General features: G+C 42.4%; 1 pseudogene; it reads left to right on the top strand.

Annotated features, from left to right (window-relative positions):
• The first annotated feature begins 12,374 nt into the window (after positions 1 to 12,374).
• LOC116081323 lies at positions 12,375 to 12,536 on the top strand (annotated as a pseudogene).
• The last annotated feature ends 4,247 nt before the right edge of the window (positions 12,537 to 16,783 follow it).

The raw sequence follows: 16,783 nt of genomic DNA, 5'->3' as shown, positions 1-16,783 counted from the left end.
GAAATAAAAAAATCAAGCAGGGATTTAATTCAGAGAATTAGGTCTTTTGAAGTTCATCAAGAGGACTTAAGTATCTTCCTGATCAGATCTAACCTTCAATCCTGTGCTACACACCTTTCTAAATTGGTCATCCTGAAAAATCCCTAGAGACATAAAATGGGTCCTTCATAGGAACCACTCCTCAAGACCATAACTGTAGCCACAGAAGCAGTAATCCAGCACCCCGTCAACTGTTTCCCATACCCAGACAACCAGAGACCAGACAGCCCAATCTGGAATTAAGATTCAAAGTGAGATCAAGAAGCTGTTAACAGTATCAGTCCTTCTCCACTCTCAGAAAGATGGAGACCGAGCCCTGAAGTAGGATTTTCATGTGTTTCTACAACCATTTTTTTCAGATTGGGAGAATAGAGGAACGACCTTTAATTCACTTCTAACTTTAAGAGTGTGTGTGTATGTGTGTGTGTGTGTGTGTGTGTGTGTGTGTGTGTGTTCATGTGTCAGTGGGTACATATGTGTGGCTGCATATGCCCATGGGAGTCAGAAGAAAACCTCAGATGTTACCCTTAGGAATACCATCCACCTCTTTTGAAACAGTCTCTCTCACTGGCCTGAAGCACACCAGGTATCCTCCTGTTTCCACTTCTCCAGCACTGGGATTACAAACATGTACCACCACACCCAGCACTTTTGCATAGGTTCCTTAGATAGAATTCAAGTCTTGACTCTAGGCCAGGTTTTTCATGATGTTATAATCAAGGTGTCATCTGGAGTTGACATTAACTGAAAGCATGGCTGGAGATGATACTGCCACTGCTGCGATATGTCAGTCATCGGGCTTGTCACATGGCTCATTGCAGACTTCAACTCCTTATCATGCAGATTTCTCCAAAAGAAAGCCTGTGTATATTCATGACAAGCAGCTTGTCCCAGAGCAGGAGACTGCACACTGCAACTCAGCATGATAGTTTTACTACATTGAGTCACTATGAGTAACCATTTTCAAGGGATAAGAAATTAAGATGGAAACTATAATATAAAGATGAAGAGAGATGGGATGATTTGGGATATATTTGAAAATGTTGTGATCATTTGTGTGTGTGTGTGTGTGTGTGTGTGTGTGTGTGTGTAGAAAAGAGAGAAATTAAAACATCTACAAACATTTGACCCATGACACAAAATGATTAGCAGTATCATTTAATAAGAGGTGAAGAAGTTCAGAGGGCAGAAAAATCAAGTTCTGCCTTGTCCTGTTATGGTTATGATTAAAGACTCAAGCTCATCTATTGAAGGAACAAATATGCTTACATATTTGGAGAAAAGGCATGAAGAAACTTGAGATACAAATATAGGAATTACCAAAAATGACTTATTAAATCATGCCATTATCTGAGATCTCTTGGGAAGTGCCAAGAAAATAGGTCTTGTCACTAAATCCTAGGAAACTCCAAATTTCATTACGCAAGTTGGTTAAGAACCATAAGGAAGACTAAGAAGGTATGACCAAAAAGGTAACGGGGAAAAAAAGAATGTGGATTCTGAAAGCCAAAGCAATTCATGGTTTTGAGAAGCAACTGTTATTGAATGTTGATTCAGATATGAAAATAAAATTGAGTATTGGTGATAAAAAGCAACTTGGGGAGGAAAGGCTTTATTTGCTTACACTTCCACATTGTAGTCCCCCCATTGAAGAACATCAGGGCAGGAACTCAAGTAGAGCAGGATGCTGGAGGCAGGAGCAGATGCAGAGGCCAGAGAGGGATGCTGCTACTGGCTCCTCATGGCTTGCTCAGCTGTTTTCTTACAGAACCCAGGACCACCAGCCCAGGAATGGTACGACCCACAATGGACTGGGGCCTCCCATATCAATCAGTAATTAAGAAAATGCTGTTCAGGTTTATCTACAGCCCTGTTTTACAGAAGCATTTTCTCCACTGACATTCTCTCCACTCAGATGACTTCAGCTTATGTCAAGTTGACATAAAACTAACCAGCACAATGGATGTGCCCTCCCCAAACATAGTTGCTATGGAAGTGTGGGATATAGGTAGCTGAGGAGAAAATGGGAAAAAGAATATGGAGAAATAAAACAGACAAAGACCTTTCGAAGAGTGTTGCAACCAAGCGGTCAGAAATGTGGAACAGTAATTCAAACTGACTAGGGACATGGATCTGTTTCTGAAAGGAGGGGTCCTAGGGAGAAGCAGGGATGCTCACACTGTGACAGAAGAGAGACTGTTGCATGTGGCTGACGGATTTTGTGGTGGGATTGAGAAGCCACTGTTTCTGTTTTGTCCCTGAGACACTCAAGTTGTCTACACTTGGCAAGGCCCAAGGAGATTCACGCTGTTTCAGAAAACAAAAATCAACAACAACAAAACAGAGCAGGTTCCCACATGCCCTATGCCATAATCACTTGATCGGGCACTATTCTTGGGGACTGTTAGCTCCATAAAAATAAGATAGAGCTTGATTTGCTCAGCACTGGTTCTCCAGTGCCTGGAGAATTAATTGTGGAAAGGCAATGAAGTGGGATTAATTAACCACTTACTCCAACCAACAGACTTGAGAAACAAATACCAGCCTTTTATTTATGTGACTAAGAATTATTAGTCCTCATGGCAGCTCTATAAATCCAGTACTCTTTTTATGCCTCATTTTGAGTAAACTGAGAAACAGAGAGATGAAGCAATGTATCATCTTTGTGTCACTACAGCATAATACCTGACACAGGCTGAGGGGGGAGGGAGAGACAGAGACAGACAGATCTATGATTTTGGAGTTTGAATATCCAAGGTTCTTTTGGGTGACCTGATTGATTGGCCTCTGATGTGGCCAGTGGATGGCAGAGCATCATGATGAAAGGGCATGTTGGAATAAGGAGTTACCTCTCAGGTGAGAAGCAGAGAAGTTCTGGTATCCCACAAGCCTTTTGAAGAGTGTGTCCCAATTAACCTAAGAGCCTCTTATTTGGCTCCACCTCTTAAAGGCTCCATACCACTTTCCCTAGGAACCAAGCTTTTAATCAAAATGGATATAAACCCTTGGGAAGCACTCAAACCACATCCAAAACATAGCAAGTAATTTGCCCATGGCTCCAGAATTAGTAAGTAAAAGCAGCGAGATTCTAATCCAGGTAGTCCAGCTCCAGAGTCTGCCACTTAAGTCCCAGCCTGATGGGTTCACTGCAACATGCCTGTCCCCTCCCATATAAGGTGTATTGGGACACTGTTTAAACACCTAGAAAGTGCCAGCCTTCCGCAGAATAGGAAGAAGGGACAGGATTTCCTCTCTTGTTCTCATTCACTCTCCAAGAGGAAGATCCTACTCTAGAAACAACTGCTGTCTTTGTCTTACCTGTTTTTGCACATGAGAGCATTTCTAAAAGCAATTAAGTCATGTGTAAGCAAATCCCCAACTGGTTCTGCTAGGAACAATGTCTGAAGTTCACATTGGGCTCAGAGCGGAGCAGATACTGAGTCATCAACTTCAGTGAGAAAGAAGGCAGGATCTGGAAAGGTCACCGAATGGTCAGCAGTTGCACTGAGTCTGGAAAGGTGCATAGACATTTGTGGTAGACAAGGAGAGAAAAGACTGCTGGATCAAGGTAGGAGAAGGCCCAGACACACACAAAGGCCTGGTGAGAGAAGGCACAGCTTCCAGTGCTGGGGTTTTTCAATGTAGCTAAACTGAATCCTATACTGCTTTGCTTTTGTTTTGTTTTGTTTTGTTTTGTTTTGTTTTGTTTTAGACAGCATGTCTAAATATATTCTGTGCTGGCCTTGAGTTTGTCATGTAGCCAAGGATAGCCTTCAACTTTTGATTCTCCTGTCTTCACCTGCTAAGTACTAGGATTATAGGCATTTGCCACCATGCATAGGAGCACTCATGCCCAGTTTGTATAGTACTAGGGTCCAAACCCAGGACTTTCTATGTGCAAGCAAACACTCTACCAACTGAGCTATATACAACCAAGGCATTTGACCTTGAGGTGCTCCCTGAGGTGAGACTATGTTCTTATCCTTGTTCACGATCCACTCAGGATAGCAGTGGGGCTGAAGACCAAAGGTCTCCCTTTGCCTCCTGCTCAGTGCTTATGGCCAGAACCTCCTTGGACTCACTAATCTTTGGAGAAGGCTGAGCTGAGCTATCAAGAAGACATCAGTGCAGCCAGAGAAAAAGGCTCAGCAGCCACTGGGATACTCAGAATTGCCCATGACCCAGAACCCCATCAAATTCACAGCCACTGACTGAGTGAGCTCTGCCATGGGCTTTGATTGCCATTGAGCTCCCACAGCTCAAGACCCCTCCACTCAATCTTCTAAGACTTGCTTGCTGTTTCCCAATCACTATGTGCAGTGATTTTGCAACATGGGGAAGACAGGAATGATCCTGGCTATTCTGGAGTCTGTGTTATTAAAGGTTTGGATTAAATAACTTGCCTTACAAGAACTTTAACCACACTGTTTAAAAAACAAAAACAATAGAAGCACAAAACACTTCCCTGGGTTGGATCCCAGCCAGAGTGACATTTAATCTGAGACTTATTTTAGCAAGAGGAAATGGGAGAGAATTCTAGAGAGGATCATGTCAGAAGACTTAGAGGTAGAAGGGAACTTCACATATGAGGTACTGTGAAGAGACCAGCATGGATGGAGCATAATAAAGAAAGCCACAGATGGGAAAATATAGGAGTAGGTGCTGATACTAAAGTCTGGTTCCCTAATTGATTCTTGATTTGGTCAATAAAGAAGGTGGGAGCCAATTGCTGGGAAGAAAGAACAGATGGACTTCTGGGTCCCAGGAGGAAAAGAGACACAGGAAAAGAGAAGAGGCTTTTCAGCCAGGCTTTAGAACAAGGAGCATGCAAGATCTCTATCATATAAGATCTTAGGGAAACTAAAACCAGTGTCCTCCGCTACTGCTGGATAGCTAAGAAGGTCAGTGGAGGCTAGCTGATACAGAAGTAGCTGGTAAGTTTAGGGAAAGAGATTCTGTGTCAGCAATTGTGCTGATAGGCAAATTCTAAAGTAATAAAACTGACGGAGTGTTTCTCATCCACAGAGCAAAGGTGAGCAGAGAGAGAGAGAGAGAGAGAGAGAGAGAGAGAGAGAGAGAGAGAGAGAGAGAGAGAGAGAGAGAAATGGCAGCTTGGCAAAGCTAAGACAGAAAGAACAAAAGAGAAGCCAGGAATAGGGCTGAAGGCAGCCAATCTCTGAGCTAAGCCAAGAGGGACCAGAGCTCAGGCTGTGCTCCTGGGCAAAGGCAGGAGAGTGTTTTTAAAAATTACACGCAACAGGGAAATGAGAGTCTAGGGGATGGGCACTCTTTATCCTACAGCATTTAGTTGAATGTGGGAAGGATTGCTATATTTCCTGGGCAGAATATGGTTTCCATGGAATAATAATGAAATACACTCTCTTTAAGGAACTAAGAGGCTCACCAAAAAAGGGGGGAAAAGATGAATTTGTCCAACATCCCCTCAGCACAAAGCTTTATGCATGATAGTCATCTAGCATGTTCTACCAACTGAGCTACATTCATAGCCTAGAATGTCAAATGTTAACGAGGAAGAATTCTGTGGTAAGAGAAGGATGCAGATGCTACTGAGAACTTCCACATCACCTCATTGATGTAGTAGCTATACCCTGATTTACTCACTCCATTAAAATAATGGAGTCTAAGCACTAAGCTCTGATGGACTTCCCCCTTCATTGATAACACCCCATTAAGGCATCTAATTATGGTCTGTTATCAGAAAGAGCATTGAACAGAAAGCATGTTTTAAAGTCCCACCAAGTCAGTTCCCAGATTTCTCCTTTTCTGTCCTGACCTCCATATCTACAGCCTTTGTTTTGTCTGAAAGAAAAGTGGGAATTAAATAGGCTGCCACAATGTGGGTTTCTACTGTACCATTAACAAAAACACTAATAAATTGGATCACTCTCCAATAAATTAATAAATTTAATTGCTCAGCCAGGATTTTCTATGCTCTGGGCTTCAGCAAACCTCTTGTGAGAATGGCAAGTGTGGATAGTTATGGACACACAAGACCCCAGACTTGGAATATAAACAACAGATTCTCAATTGTGGAACCAGGAAACAATATGGTGGCTGGGTCCTCATGCTGGCCATTAACCATCCCATTCTTCACACATCAACACTTCTTTCCTATAGAAACAGAAGCCAAGAACGCTCTCAGAATTTCCTTGAATTCATCAGAGAACAGAGCCCCTGATGAGACATGGGACCTCAGAGGGATGATAGGATTGGACTTTGCCATCAGAGATTAGATATGTTCCAAATTGCCTATTAGGAATGAGTGCTGATAGCACACATTCAGAAAAAGTCACAAGATACTGATGAATCCACAGGGCTCCCTAATGGATAGGTTCAATCCAGTGGTCATATAGATGACCCTGCTTAAACTAAATGGATCACAGATTTAGCCCATGTCATGAATCTGGGAAAGAAAATGGTAAGAAATTGGGGGTAACAGTGTTTGGTAAGGATAGGAGAGAACTAAGAGAAGGTAGGGGAGAAAATAGGTATTATGCATTATATACAATATATGAAATTGTCAGGACATGTATTTGCCTAGCAATATTTTTAAATTAATTTATTTATTCACTTTACATCCCAACATAAACCCCTTCTTCTCACAGTACTCCCTCACACAAATCCTCTCCCATTCTCCTTCCCCTTCTTCTCTGAGAAGGGGGAGCCCCCTGGGTCCTGTGTCTATGTCCCCCACACACCCCAGCATATCAAGTCACTGCAGGACTAGGACATCCTCTCTCACTGAGGTGAGACACAGCAGCCCAGCTAGGAGAACAGATCTACAGGCAGACAACAGAGTCAGGAACAGCCCCCACTCCAGTAGCTGGGGAACCCACATGAAGATCGAGCTACGTATGTTCAGGGGACCCAGGTCCATGCTCACTCTTTGGTTGATGGTTTAGTCTCTGGGAACCCCCAAGGGTCCAGGTAGGTTGACTCCATTGGTCTTTCTATACAGTCCTTATCCTCTTTGGGTCCCTCAATCCTTCCCCCAACTCTTCCACAAGACTCCCTGAGCTCCATCTAATGTTTTTTCCCTGCACTATTAGAGATATATAAAGTCAGGTTTTATATAAAGTCAGGTTTTATCCAAGGGAGTGTTATGTTCAATGTCCATAAAGGAACTAAAGCCTTTTATTCCAAGAGAGTCAGAAAGGTAAGAGTTAAATATGAGTGAATGAAAGAAGGTCTTTCTTGGTTGATGTTGTATCTTGTAGAACTAACCTGGACAAATGAGGCTGTAAGGTAATGTTATACAATGCCACACATAAATGTATTACTCAGACTTGTTGACTAAGACGCCCCAAATGATGCCAGACGTAAACACTGAGAGTAAGACAAGACTGCAATTAGTCCAATTAATGAAAGCTGCTTGGCCACTTGGGCCTTGTGATTTAGAAAATCCAGTAATGTCCATGTGTCTGTGTCAGATAATAACACTGATAGTGTATCTGGGAAACAGTAGTGATCTACACATCGCTCCCAAGCAGAGCTATCTTCTCCTCTTCAAATAACTATTCTTCCTTGAGACAACCCATGATGTACTACTGAGCCCTAAATGAGGCTGAGTGCATGGACATGGGAATTGGAAATGCCATCCATTCACAGCCTCTGTTAGATCTAAAAGACAGTGACAGTCTTGGGTAATACACAGCTGCATACCACAGTAAAATAGAAATCGTCTCAAAACAGCCAGTTAGATGGCAGGTGATTCCAGTCTCCCTGAGCACTATTCCCATTTTACTGTTGCTGTACTTGGAATCACAAATGATAAAGTATTTTTTTTAATGCATTGTTCAAGAGCCAGATGCCTTCTGGCCAGGCCAGAAGGCAAATCAAGTGAAGAATCACTACCCTTTCATCTTTCAAGTCTTTGATGGTGATGCTCCAGTTCATTCAGATGTGTGTTGTTGCTGTGATTTATTATTGAGAGAAAAAAAAATCCCATGGGACTTTCTGCTTAGATTTCCTATCCTAATAGTTCTCAGGATACAGACCAGGAAACTAAGATAAGACCAGTCCCACGTACTAGTTGATCTATTCCAGGCATGAGTTCAGAAACATTGAAACTGATCCTGAAACAAATATAAAGACTGTGATATGGATCAAGACTAAAACTCCATTCATCATCCAACTTCCTTCAACCCCAACTCTGATAGAGCAAAGATGCATTTTTAGGTACCCAGGAATTAGCAATAATTTCATATTCTTGATACAGTTCCTAAGGATATTGTCATTTCTCCTCAACTTGCTATCGTGTGGATACACATCCCCTGGGGAAACCTTAGAGGGATATTTACTTTGTAGGTTTGTGTTAATGTAATGGGGCTAAGAAAGTGGCTCACTTGGTGAAGTGCTTTCTACATAATCATAAGGACCTGAGTTCAAACCCCGCATTCATGTAAAAAGCCAGGTGTGGTAGAATATGCATATAATCCTAGCTTTGGGGAAGCAAAGAATGATAGCTCCACAGGACTCACTGGCCAGACAGGCCTGCCTAAACGGCAAGTCCCATGTCCCAGTGAGAAAGCTCCCAAAACCACAAAGTGGACTGCTCCTGAGAAACAACACCCAAAATTGATCTCTCTCTCTCTCTCTTTCTCTCTCTCTCTCTCTCTCTCTTTCTCTCTCTCTCTCTCTCTCTCTCTGTCTCTGTCTCTCTCTTTCTCTCTCTCTTACACACACACTCACATACACACTTTCTCTCTCTTACACACACACACTCACATACACACTTTCTCTCTCTTACACACACACACACTCACATACATACACACTCTCTCTCTTACACACACACACATACTCACATATACTCTCTCTCTCTCTCTCTCTCTCTCTCTCTCACATACACACACACACACACACACACACACACAGTTGTACCAATACATATATGAACATGTCAAGGGGTCTCTGCAACCACCACAGCCAACAGACTAACAATCCAATGGAAGCAAGAAGGTAGTTTGCTTCAACAACTTAGTGGCTGGTATTGGTTCAAACTTCAGGAGTCTGACCTGACCTATGACGTGTTTGGGGCATACTTAAGCAGAGTACAGTTTGGTAAAAAATCCCAGTGATAAATAATTCAACCACATGTTCACAACAAAGCTTAAGACATGACTACATTGAAATTCTTCTTAGAGCACATGAGACATCTCCCATAAATGTGGGTTCTAGAGATGGACAAGCTCACAATAAAGGTCTAAGGTGGATCTGTCTTGGCCACACAAGTAGTGCAAAGGTCACAAGGCTATTAATCACGCCTGCTGCCATCCTTCAGATCAGAACATAGGTCATACATCTCTCCTTTTGAAGATACAGCCCTATATGTTTAATGTTCCTAGTTCTCTTGGTGCTTATCTGTGAGCACAAGAACTTCCATGCTCCCTACAAACAGATTATCTTCCTCAAGGAGACTTGATCTTGCCTCCACTCAAGAGTCAAGTCTCTGACAAACTTATGTCTGGGATAACAGTGAAAGTATGTGATTCTCTACCACTTTAGCAATTGACAGCGTCATTGTCCTTTGCTCAGCTCCTAATGTTTCTGATTATATTTCTAGTTCACTTGGCTACACATCTGGCAGTCCTAAAGGCATTGATCAAATAGCCAAACTGGGCACAGCATTCTGATTCCGACTCTATCCTTGCCAACCATTTCAGTGATCCAGTTCATGTTGTCCTAGAAACTTAAGTGCTGCCACATGGTTTAGCCACTCTCAAAGCACTTCATAATGATGACATCTATCACTTTTGCCTGCATCTGGCAGGAGAGAGACACTATGGATCTTGGGATGATGGCTGTGTTTTCCCCATCAGTGTGTCTCTTAATACTCTGTCTTCCTAGGGGAATAATGGAGCTTCATGGTTGAAAAACCATCCAACTTTTGTCTCTTAGTCTTTAGATTTCTTCTTATTCATGATAACAGGGAAGTTATAGAACATTGACCTCTCTGAATTAATAATTAATGTCTTTCAGGTCCAAGTTTCAGCTAGCTAGACAAGCAAACTGGAAGTAATTGAGCTAGCTTCTCACAATAATATCTATTATGAGAGTTCTGGAATCTGGCCCACATTAATCTAACATTGTGTGCTGACATTCTCGATAACATACTGTGTCAGTCAGGGTTTAGTCAGAAAAGGTAAGCTACCTTTGATATTTTAAACAAAAATGATAATACAGTAGTTATTGTTTTACAGTTTTAACAAGTCCAAAGTGAAGAAGGAAAGAGAGGTATGGTTCCCAGGGTCAGGTACCAGGAGAAGCCCTCTCTGCCTGAATGAGTTCTCTAGGGCTATGTAGAGTCTCATAGACCTGAGGGTACAAAACCACAAACTTGTTTTCTTATAGTACTAGAGGGCTAGCAGTGTGCCAGTGGTTAGCAGGACTGTTTTGTTTTTTTTTTTTCTTTCCTTAAGGCCTCTCCCCTGAGGCTGGTAAGCAGTCATCATAGTACTCATTTCTAACTCTACAGAAAAACAGAATCAGTATGATGAATGGATGGATTATTGACTGCTTGGTTAATTGATTGATGTTATAATGTTGGTTCAGGAGATTATACATGATAGGAATTCTTAAAATCCACAGTCAGAGCCAGGCGGTGGTGGCACACGCCTTTAATCCCAGCTCTTGGGAGGCAGAGGCAGGCGGATTTCTGAGTTCGAGGCCAGCCTGGTCTACAGAGTGACTTCCAGACTCTGGAATAGCTAGAGCTATACAGAGAAACCCTGTCTCGAAAAAAAAAAAAAAAAAAACACAGTTAGCAAGCTGGAGACTCAGGAATACTGACAATATAGTCCCAGTCCATATTCAAAGGCTTGAGAATCATGAACCTTAACTGTGTACATTCCAATCTGAGTCTGTCTGCAAGGTAGGCAATTCATATCCCAGGTAAAATATAGCAGAGTGGATTCTCCTTCAGCCCATCCTTTGTTCTGTTCAGTAAATTGGATGAGACTCACCCACATGCAGAATGACAATGAGCTTTCCTTAGCCTGGTGATTTGGATGTTAACCTCAGCCATAGACACACCCAGAATAATGGTTAATGAGCTATCTGAGCACCCTGTGACTGAGTCAAATCAACACAGAAATTCTCCCCCAATGGGTCTGCACAGACTTCTCTCCACTTGATCATATCTGAATTTTCTCCTAAAGACACCAGTTATATTAAGCTAGGGACAAATCTATTGACCTTTAAAGACCCCAAAGTCTCCAAACACAGTCACATTCCAAAGTACCAAGGGTTATCACTTGAGCATGTAAATTTGGAAAAACTGTAATTCAGACCACAACTTCTGTTGTAGACTTCTCTATATTGTGATTTTTAAAAATCTGACAAAATGCAACTTGGGGAAGAAAGAGATTACTTCATCTTTTACTTCCAGGTTGGCAGTCCATCACTGAGGGAAGTTGGAACAGAGACTCAAGACTGGAACCTGAAGGCAAGACTGCTTTCCATTCCATGCACAACTATCTCCAAACAGGAAACCTACAGACAAGGAGGTACAGCAGAAACCATAGAGGAATGCTGCTTGCTGGCTCACTTTAGGTTCATGCATAAACTAACTTTCTTATATAATCCAGGACACCTGCCCAGGGAATGGCACCACCTTCAGTGGGCTGGGTCCTCCTACATCAGTTAACAATTAAAACAATATACACAGACTTTCCCTCATTGTAGTCCATCACTAAAGAAAGTCAGGACAGGAACTCAAGCAGGATAGGCACCTGGAGGCAGGGGCTGATGCAGTACCATGGAAGGGTGCTTTTCACCGGCTTGCTCAGCCTGCTTTCTCGTAGAATCCAGGACCACCAGCAAAGGGATCACTACCCACAGTGGGATGAGGCTCCCCCATTAATCACTAATTAAAAAAAGGCCCTACAGGCTGGCCTACATCCCCATCTGATGAGGAGATTTTCTTAATTGAGATTCTCTCCTTTCAGACGACTTTAGCTTGGTCCAATTGACATAAAACTATCCAGAAATGAAATGGACAGAGTACAGTGACATATTAAGAAAATTGGGAGACACTGAGGGACCAGACCACAGATCTAATACAGATGGTATATAACTTATTATATAATCCAGAACACTGTAAGAGTGAAGGAGGTAATCTACTAATAATTATAAACAGACAATAAACATAAAATCAAATATCTGAGACTAACTAAAATATAACCTCTGTGTTACAACCACTGCAGTGAAGAATTTCTTTTTTGTTTGTTTGTTTCCCACTAAATGACAAGTCACTGAAGAATTTATCAATAGTGACATGATCTTACACTTTAAAAGAAACATTCCCCTCCCCAGTCCCCAGGCAATGGGCAAAGAGATACCTGTTGATAGTGTTATTCTTGTATCAGTCAGGGGCAGAGCAGTTGGCAGCCTTCAGGTCTTGTCTTGAGTCTCTGTTCATCCTAGCTTTATACCCAGCTTGGTGGCCAAAGCTGTTTTATGCCTAGGACACATGAAAATCAAATCCAGTACAGGCAGTGCAGCATGGGAGGAAAAAGGCAAACAGAGACATGCCTTTCATAGTGCCACACTGTGCAGGCAGGGAACGATGCCCACAGACCTGCCCTCAGCCCCATGGCATAGTTCTGACATAAACACACGGAGCCCCACCTACCACCACACAGCAGAGGAAGGGAAGAGGAAAACAGACCACCAATCTGGGGAACTGACCCTGTACCTGGCCAGCGAAAGCCACTGGGCCCTTTACCTCACCTGGAGAGCACTGTAGAGCTAGCCCTAGTGGCAGGAACACAAGTGAGACAACCCTGAGAGTGTGAGTCAAGAGGAGCTGGGCCTGCCCACTCCTCTGCTGTGAGGTGGCATGGGTGTGGGGGTGATGCCCTTCCACTGGGACCCCTAACTACCTGCAGTCATGAGAGCAGAGGAGCTGTCCCTGCCTCTCACCTGCTCAGCTACCACCCTGGCCTGGCTCCAACATACCTTCATGATAAAAGTCTTGGAAAGATCAGGAATTCAAGGCCCATACCTAAACATAGTAAGAGCAATACACAGCAAACCAGAAGCCAACACCAAACTAAATGGAGAGAAATTTGAAGCAATCCCACTAAAATCAGGGACTAGACAAGGCTGCCCACTCTCTCCCAGAGCAATTAGACAACAAAAGGAGATCAAAGGGATGCAAATTGGAAAGGAAGAAGTCAAATTATCACTATTTGCTGATGATATGATAGTATACTTAAGTGACTCCAAAAATTCCACCAGAGAACTCCTAAACCTGATAAACAGCTTCAGCAAAGTAGCTGGATATAAAATGAACTCAAGCAAATCAGTGGCCTTCCTCTACACAAAGGATAAACAGGCTGAGAAAGAAATTAGGGAAACAACACCCTTCACAATAGTCACAAACAATATAAAATACTTGGTGTGACTCTAACTAAGCAAGTGAAAGATCTGTATGACAAGAACTTCATGTGTCTGAAGAAAGAAATCAAAGAAGATCTCAGAAGATGGAAAGATCTCCCATGCTCATGGATTGGCACAATTAATATAGTAAAAATGGCTATCTACCAAAAGCAATCTACAGGTGCAATCCCTATCAAAATTCCAACTCAATTCTTCACAGAGTTAGAAAGAGCAATTTGCAAATTCATCTGGAATAACAAAAAACCTAGGATAGCAAAAACTATTCTCAACAATAAAAGAACTTCTGGTGTATTCTGTTCTTGTGTTAGGAGTAAAAAGCGTGCAGGAAACCATCATCAAATCTAACAGTAGTGAATGGCAGAAATCTGTTTAATCTGCTTCATTTCCCAGAAAATATTCTGCATGTGTAGTCAGTCATCAAGGCCCAGTTCCGACAGAAATACCCGACAAGTCATGCCAGCAATCTGCTCAACCTGTAATTTGCTGGTTGTTATTTATGATCGTATTTTTCCAAATAAAGAGAGTTCTAGGAACCTAATATCTTAGAGGTCTTTATTTCTCCACAAAGGTTTGCTGTCTGTTCCCATGTTCCCCTGGTAAAATATAGTATATTTCCTATACTGGGAAGTATAGTATCCGAGTAGGTTTCCTTTAGGAGGTCTCATACAGCACCCTCCTCACCCCCCACTAATCTAAGCCAAGTTACATAAATAAAGATATGGCATGAGCCAAATACTCTTGTATTTCAACAAAATAGTTTCTCTGTGGGTACTGAGATTTAAGTATCCTATCAAATGAAACCAGTTCCACACTGAATTCTCCTCACAGAGCTTCTATATTTCAGAGATCTCATTACTCTTGGACACAGAAGAATTTGGTCATTCATACATAAATCCAGGCTGGAAAGGTAGAGAAGTAAAGCCTTTTCTATTCAGGCCTTTTCTATTCAAGAGATGCCAAAGAACTGAGTCAGCATCGACAGCACACTTTTCTATTCTTACTTGAGTGTCTTTGTTTAGGACATCCAGAATGGGGGTTGGGAATGTCTAAGCCTTCCGTTACTGCTTCATTTCTCCACTTTATTTTGCTAAACCATCCATCAGCTGACCCTGTACAGAGCTGATTATTGGTTCCAGAAGAAAGAGACACTAAAAAAAGAAGACGGGGTTGAAGAGATACTGGGGAGGGAGTACGTGAAGGAACAGGGAGACATCTATTGAGACCCTGGAATAAATGAGGATTTCTGTATATTTTGCCATATTTGATGTCCTAAAACTCCATTAAGTAGGCCCATGCCCATATTAATGATGAGACGTTAGGATTGTGAGAGGTAACTGGGAAGGGTGTTATTCCAAGTCCGTCAAACTGCAAACTCATTTTCTTCCATGTTAGCTGGAGAATCAGGGGAAGAAAGGAGAATCAATTTAAAGGCATAGAACACATATGTCTACTTTTGGAATCTGGAGAAATTTGTGTGAAGGAAGTATGATATTTCTGGAGGTGAGATGAGAGTGGCAAGCAGAGAAGTTTCTGTTGAAGGGGCTGGAGAGATGGCTAAATCAGAAAAATGTTCACTGTGTAAGGATAAGACCTGAGCTCACATGAAAAAGCCACAGCGGCATCTTGCTGTTTGTCTCTGCTGGAGAGGCAGAGGAAACAGGGTCCCTGGTGCCTGCTGGCCATCTCCCCAGCTAAATCTGTGAGCACCAGGTTCAGTGAGCACCCTGCCTCAAAAATATGGGGAATAAATATTAAGGAAGTCATATTGACGACACACACAAACACACACACGCACACACGCACAAACACACACACAGACACACACACACACACTTTTTAAAGGGCTGAGAATCAAATGCAAGGTCCAAGGACATCTGCTAAACTTTGTGAACTCTGGGCTTGCGTTTTGATGGTTTTGGAGAGCTTGGAAGGATTTTCTGGTTCCTTAATGGAGTCTAATGCAAATGCGGAGTCAAGAGAAGATGGGGAGCAGGCAGATGCTAGACAAGATCTGCTTTATGTATTGACAGAATGGCTATTCTTGCTGTGTGAAGATAGGTTATCAAGGATCAAATAAAAAACAAAGGAAACATTGGACATGGGGTTGTGCTGCAAGGGAGGCAGGGTGTGGATAAGAATGGGGCAATGGTGGTGGGAAGACAAAGGACTGGGTTTATATGACATTTAAGATAAAACTTTAAGATGTTGCTGACGACTTGGACACAATGTATGAGAAAAAGCAAGAAAGCAAGGAACCTGTGGGGGCAATGCTGCTCCTGTCACCTAGAGCTCCTTGAACAACTCTTGGCTAACTGGTGAGAGGGATGAGCAAAGGAGGAGAAGGGTTGAAAGGGTGAGGACAGATGTTCACTGGGGATCAAAGAATCTTGTTCTATTTAACTCTTCAATTGGTTTAACTGGGCAAACTTCAGCTGGGTATTCAAGGTTGGGATACTAAACATGATAGAAGAAGCACATCATATCCAAATTCATGTGATTCAGTAAGATCACTGAAGGACTGAATAGAACAAGATAAGAAAAGGTGCAGGGACCGAGGGCCTGTTGTTTGGTTTTTGTCAACTTGACACAAACCTAGGTATGTGTAAAGAGGAGCTCTTGATTGAGACATGCCTTCATGAAATTGGCCTGTAGGCAACTCCGTAGGTCATTTTCTTGATTAACGAATAGTGTGGGAGGGCCCTGTTCACTGTGGGTGGTGCCACCCCTCGGCAGGTGGTCCTGAGTTGTATATAAAAGCAGACTGAGCAAGCCAGTAAGCAGCCCTCCTCCAGGCATCTGCTTCAGTTTCTGCCTTCAGGTTCCTGCCCTACTTGAGTTCCTGCCTGATTTCCCTTGGTTATGGATTGTTATGTGGAGGTTTAAGAAGAAATAAACCCTTTCCTCCCCATGTTACTTCCGGTCAGTGTTTTATTTCAGCAATAAAACCTAACTGGACAAAGGCCACTCGAGCGTTTGTGCTAAGAAAAGGCTTTTGTGCCTGAACTGTCTCGGAGTCATCTTGATTTTTATCTTATTGTACCCCATATCCAATTTATCAATAAATTTCTTTTACAGTGACCACTTTGATTCCAGCCACCACAATCCAACACTTGAATGATTGCAGGAGTTTATAACTGCTTCAACATTGACTCTCTATCTCCCATTCTCAGCACAAAAGCCAGGGTTCCTTTTTAAAAGAAGTTTTTATTGATTCTTTGTGAATTTCACATCCCCACATCTTCTCATATCTGCTCTTCAGTCTTGCAACCTCCCCCCAAAATAAACACACACACACACACACACACACACACACACACAC

The sequence above is a fragment of the Mastomys coucha genome, unplaced genomic scaffold (assembly GCF_008632895.1).
Source record: "Mastomys coucha isolate ucsf_1 unplaced genomic scaffold, UCSF_Mcou_1 pScaffold6, whole genome shotgun sequence".
NCBI lineage: Eukaryota > Metazoa > Chordata > Mammalia > Rodentia > Muridae > Mastomys > Mastomys coucha.
This window is presented reverse-complemented; position numbering and strand designations above follow the sequence as displayed.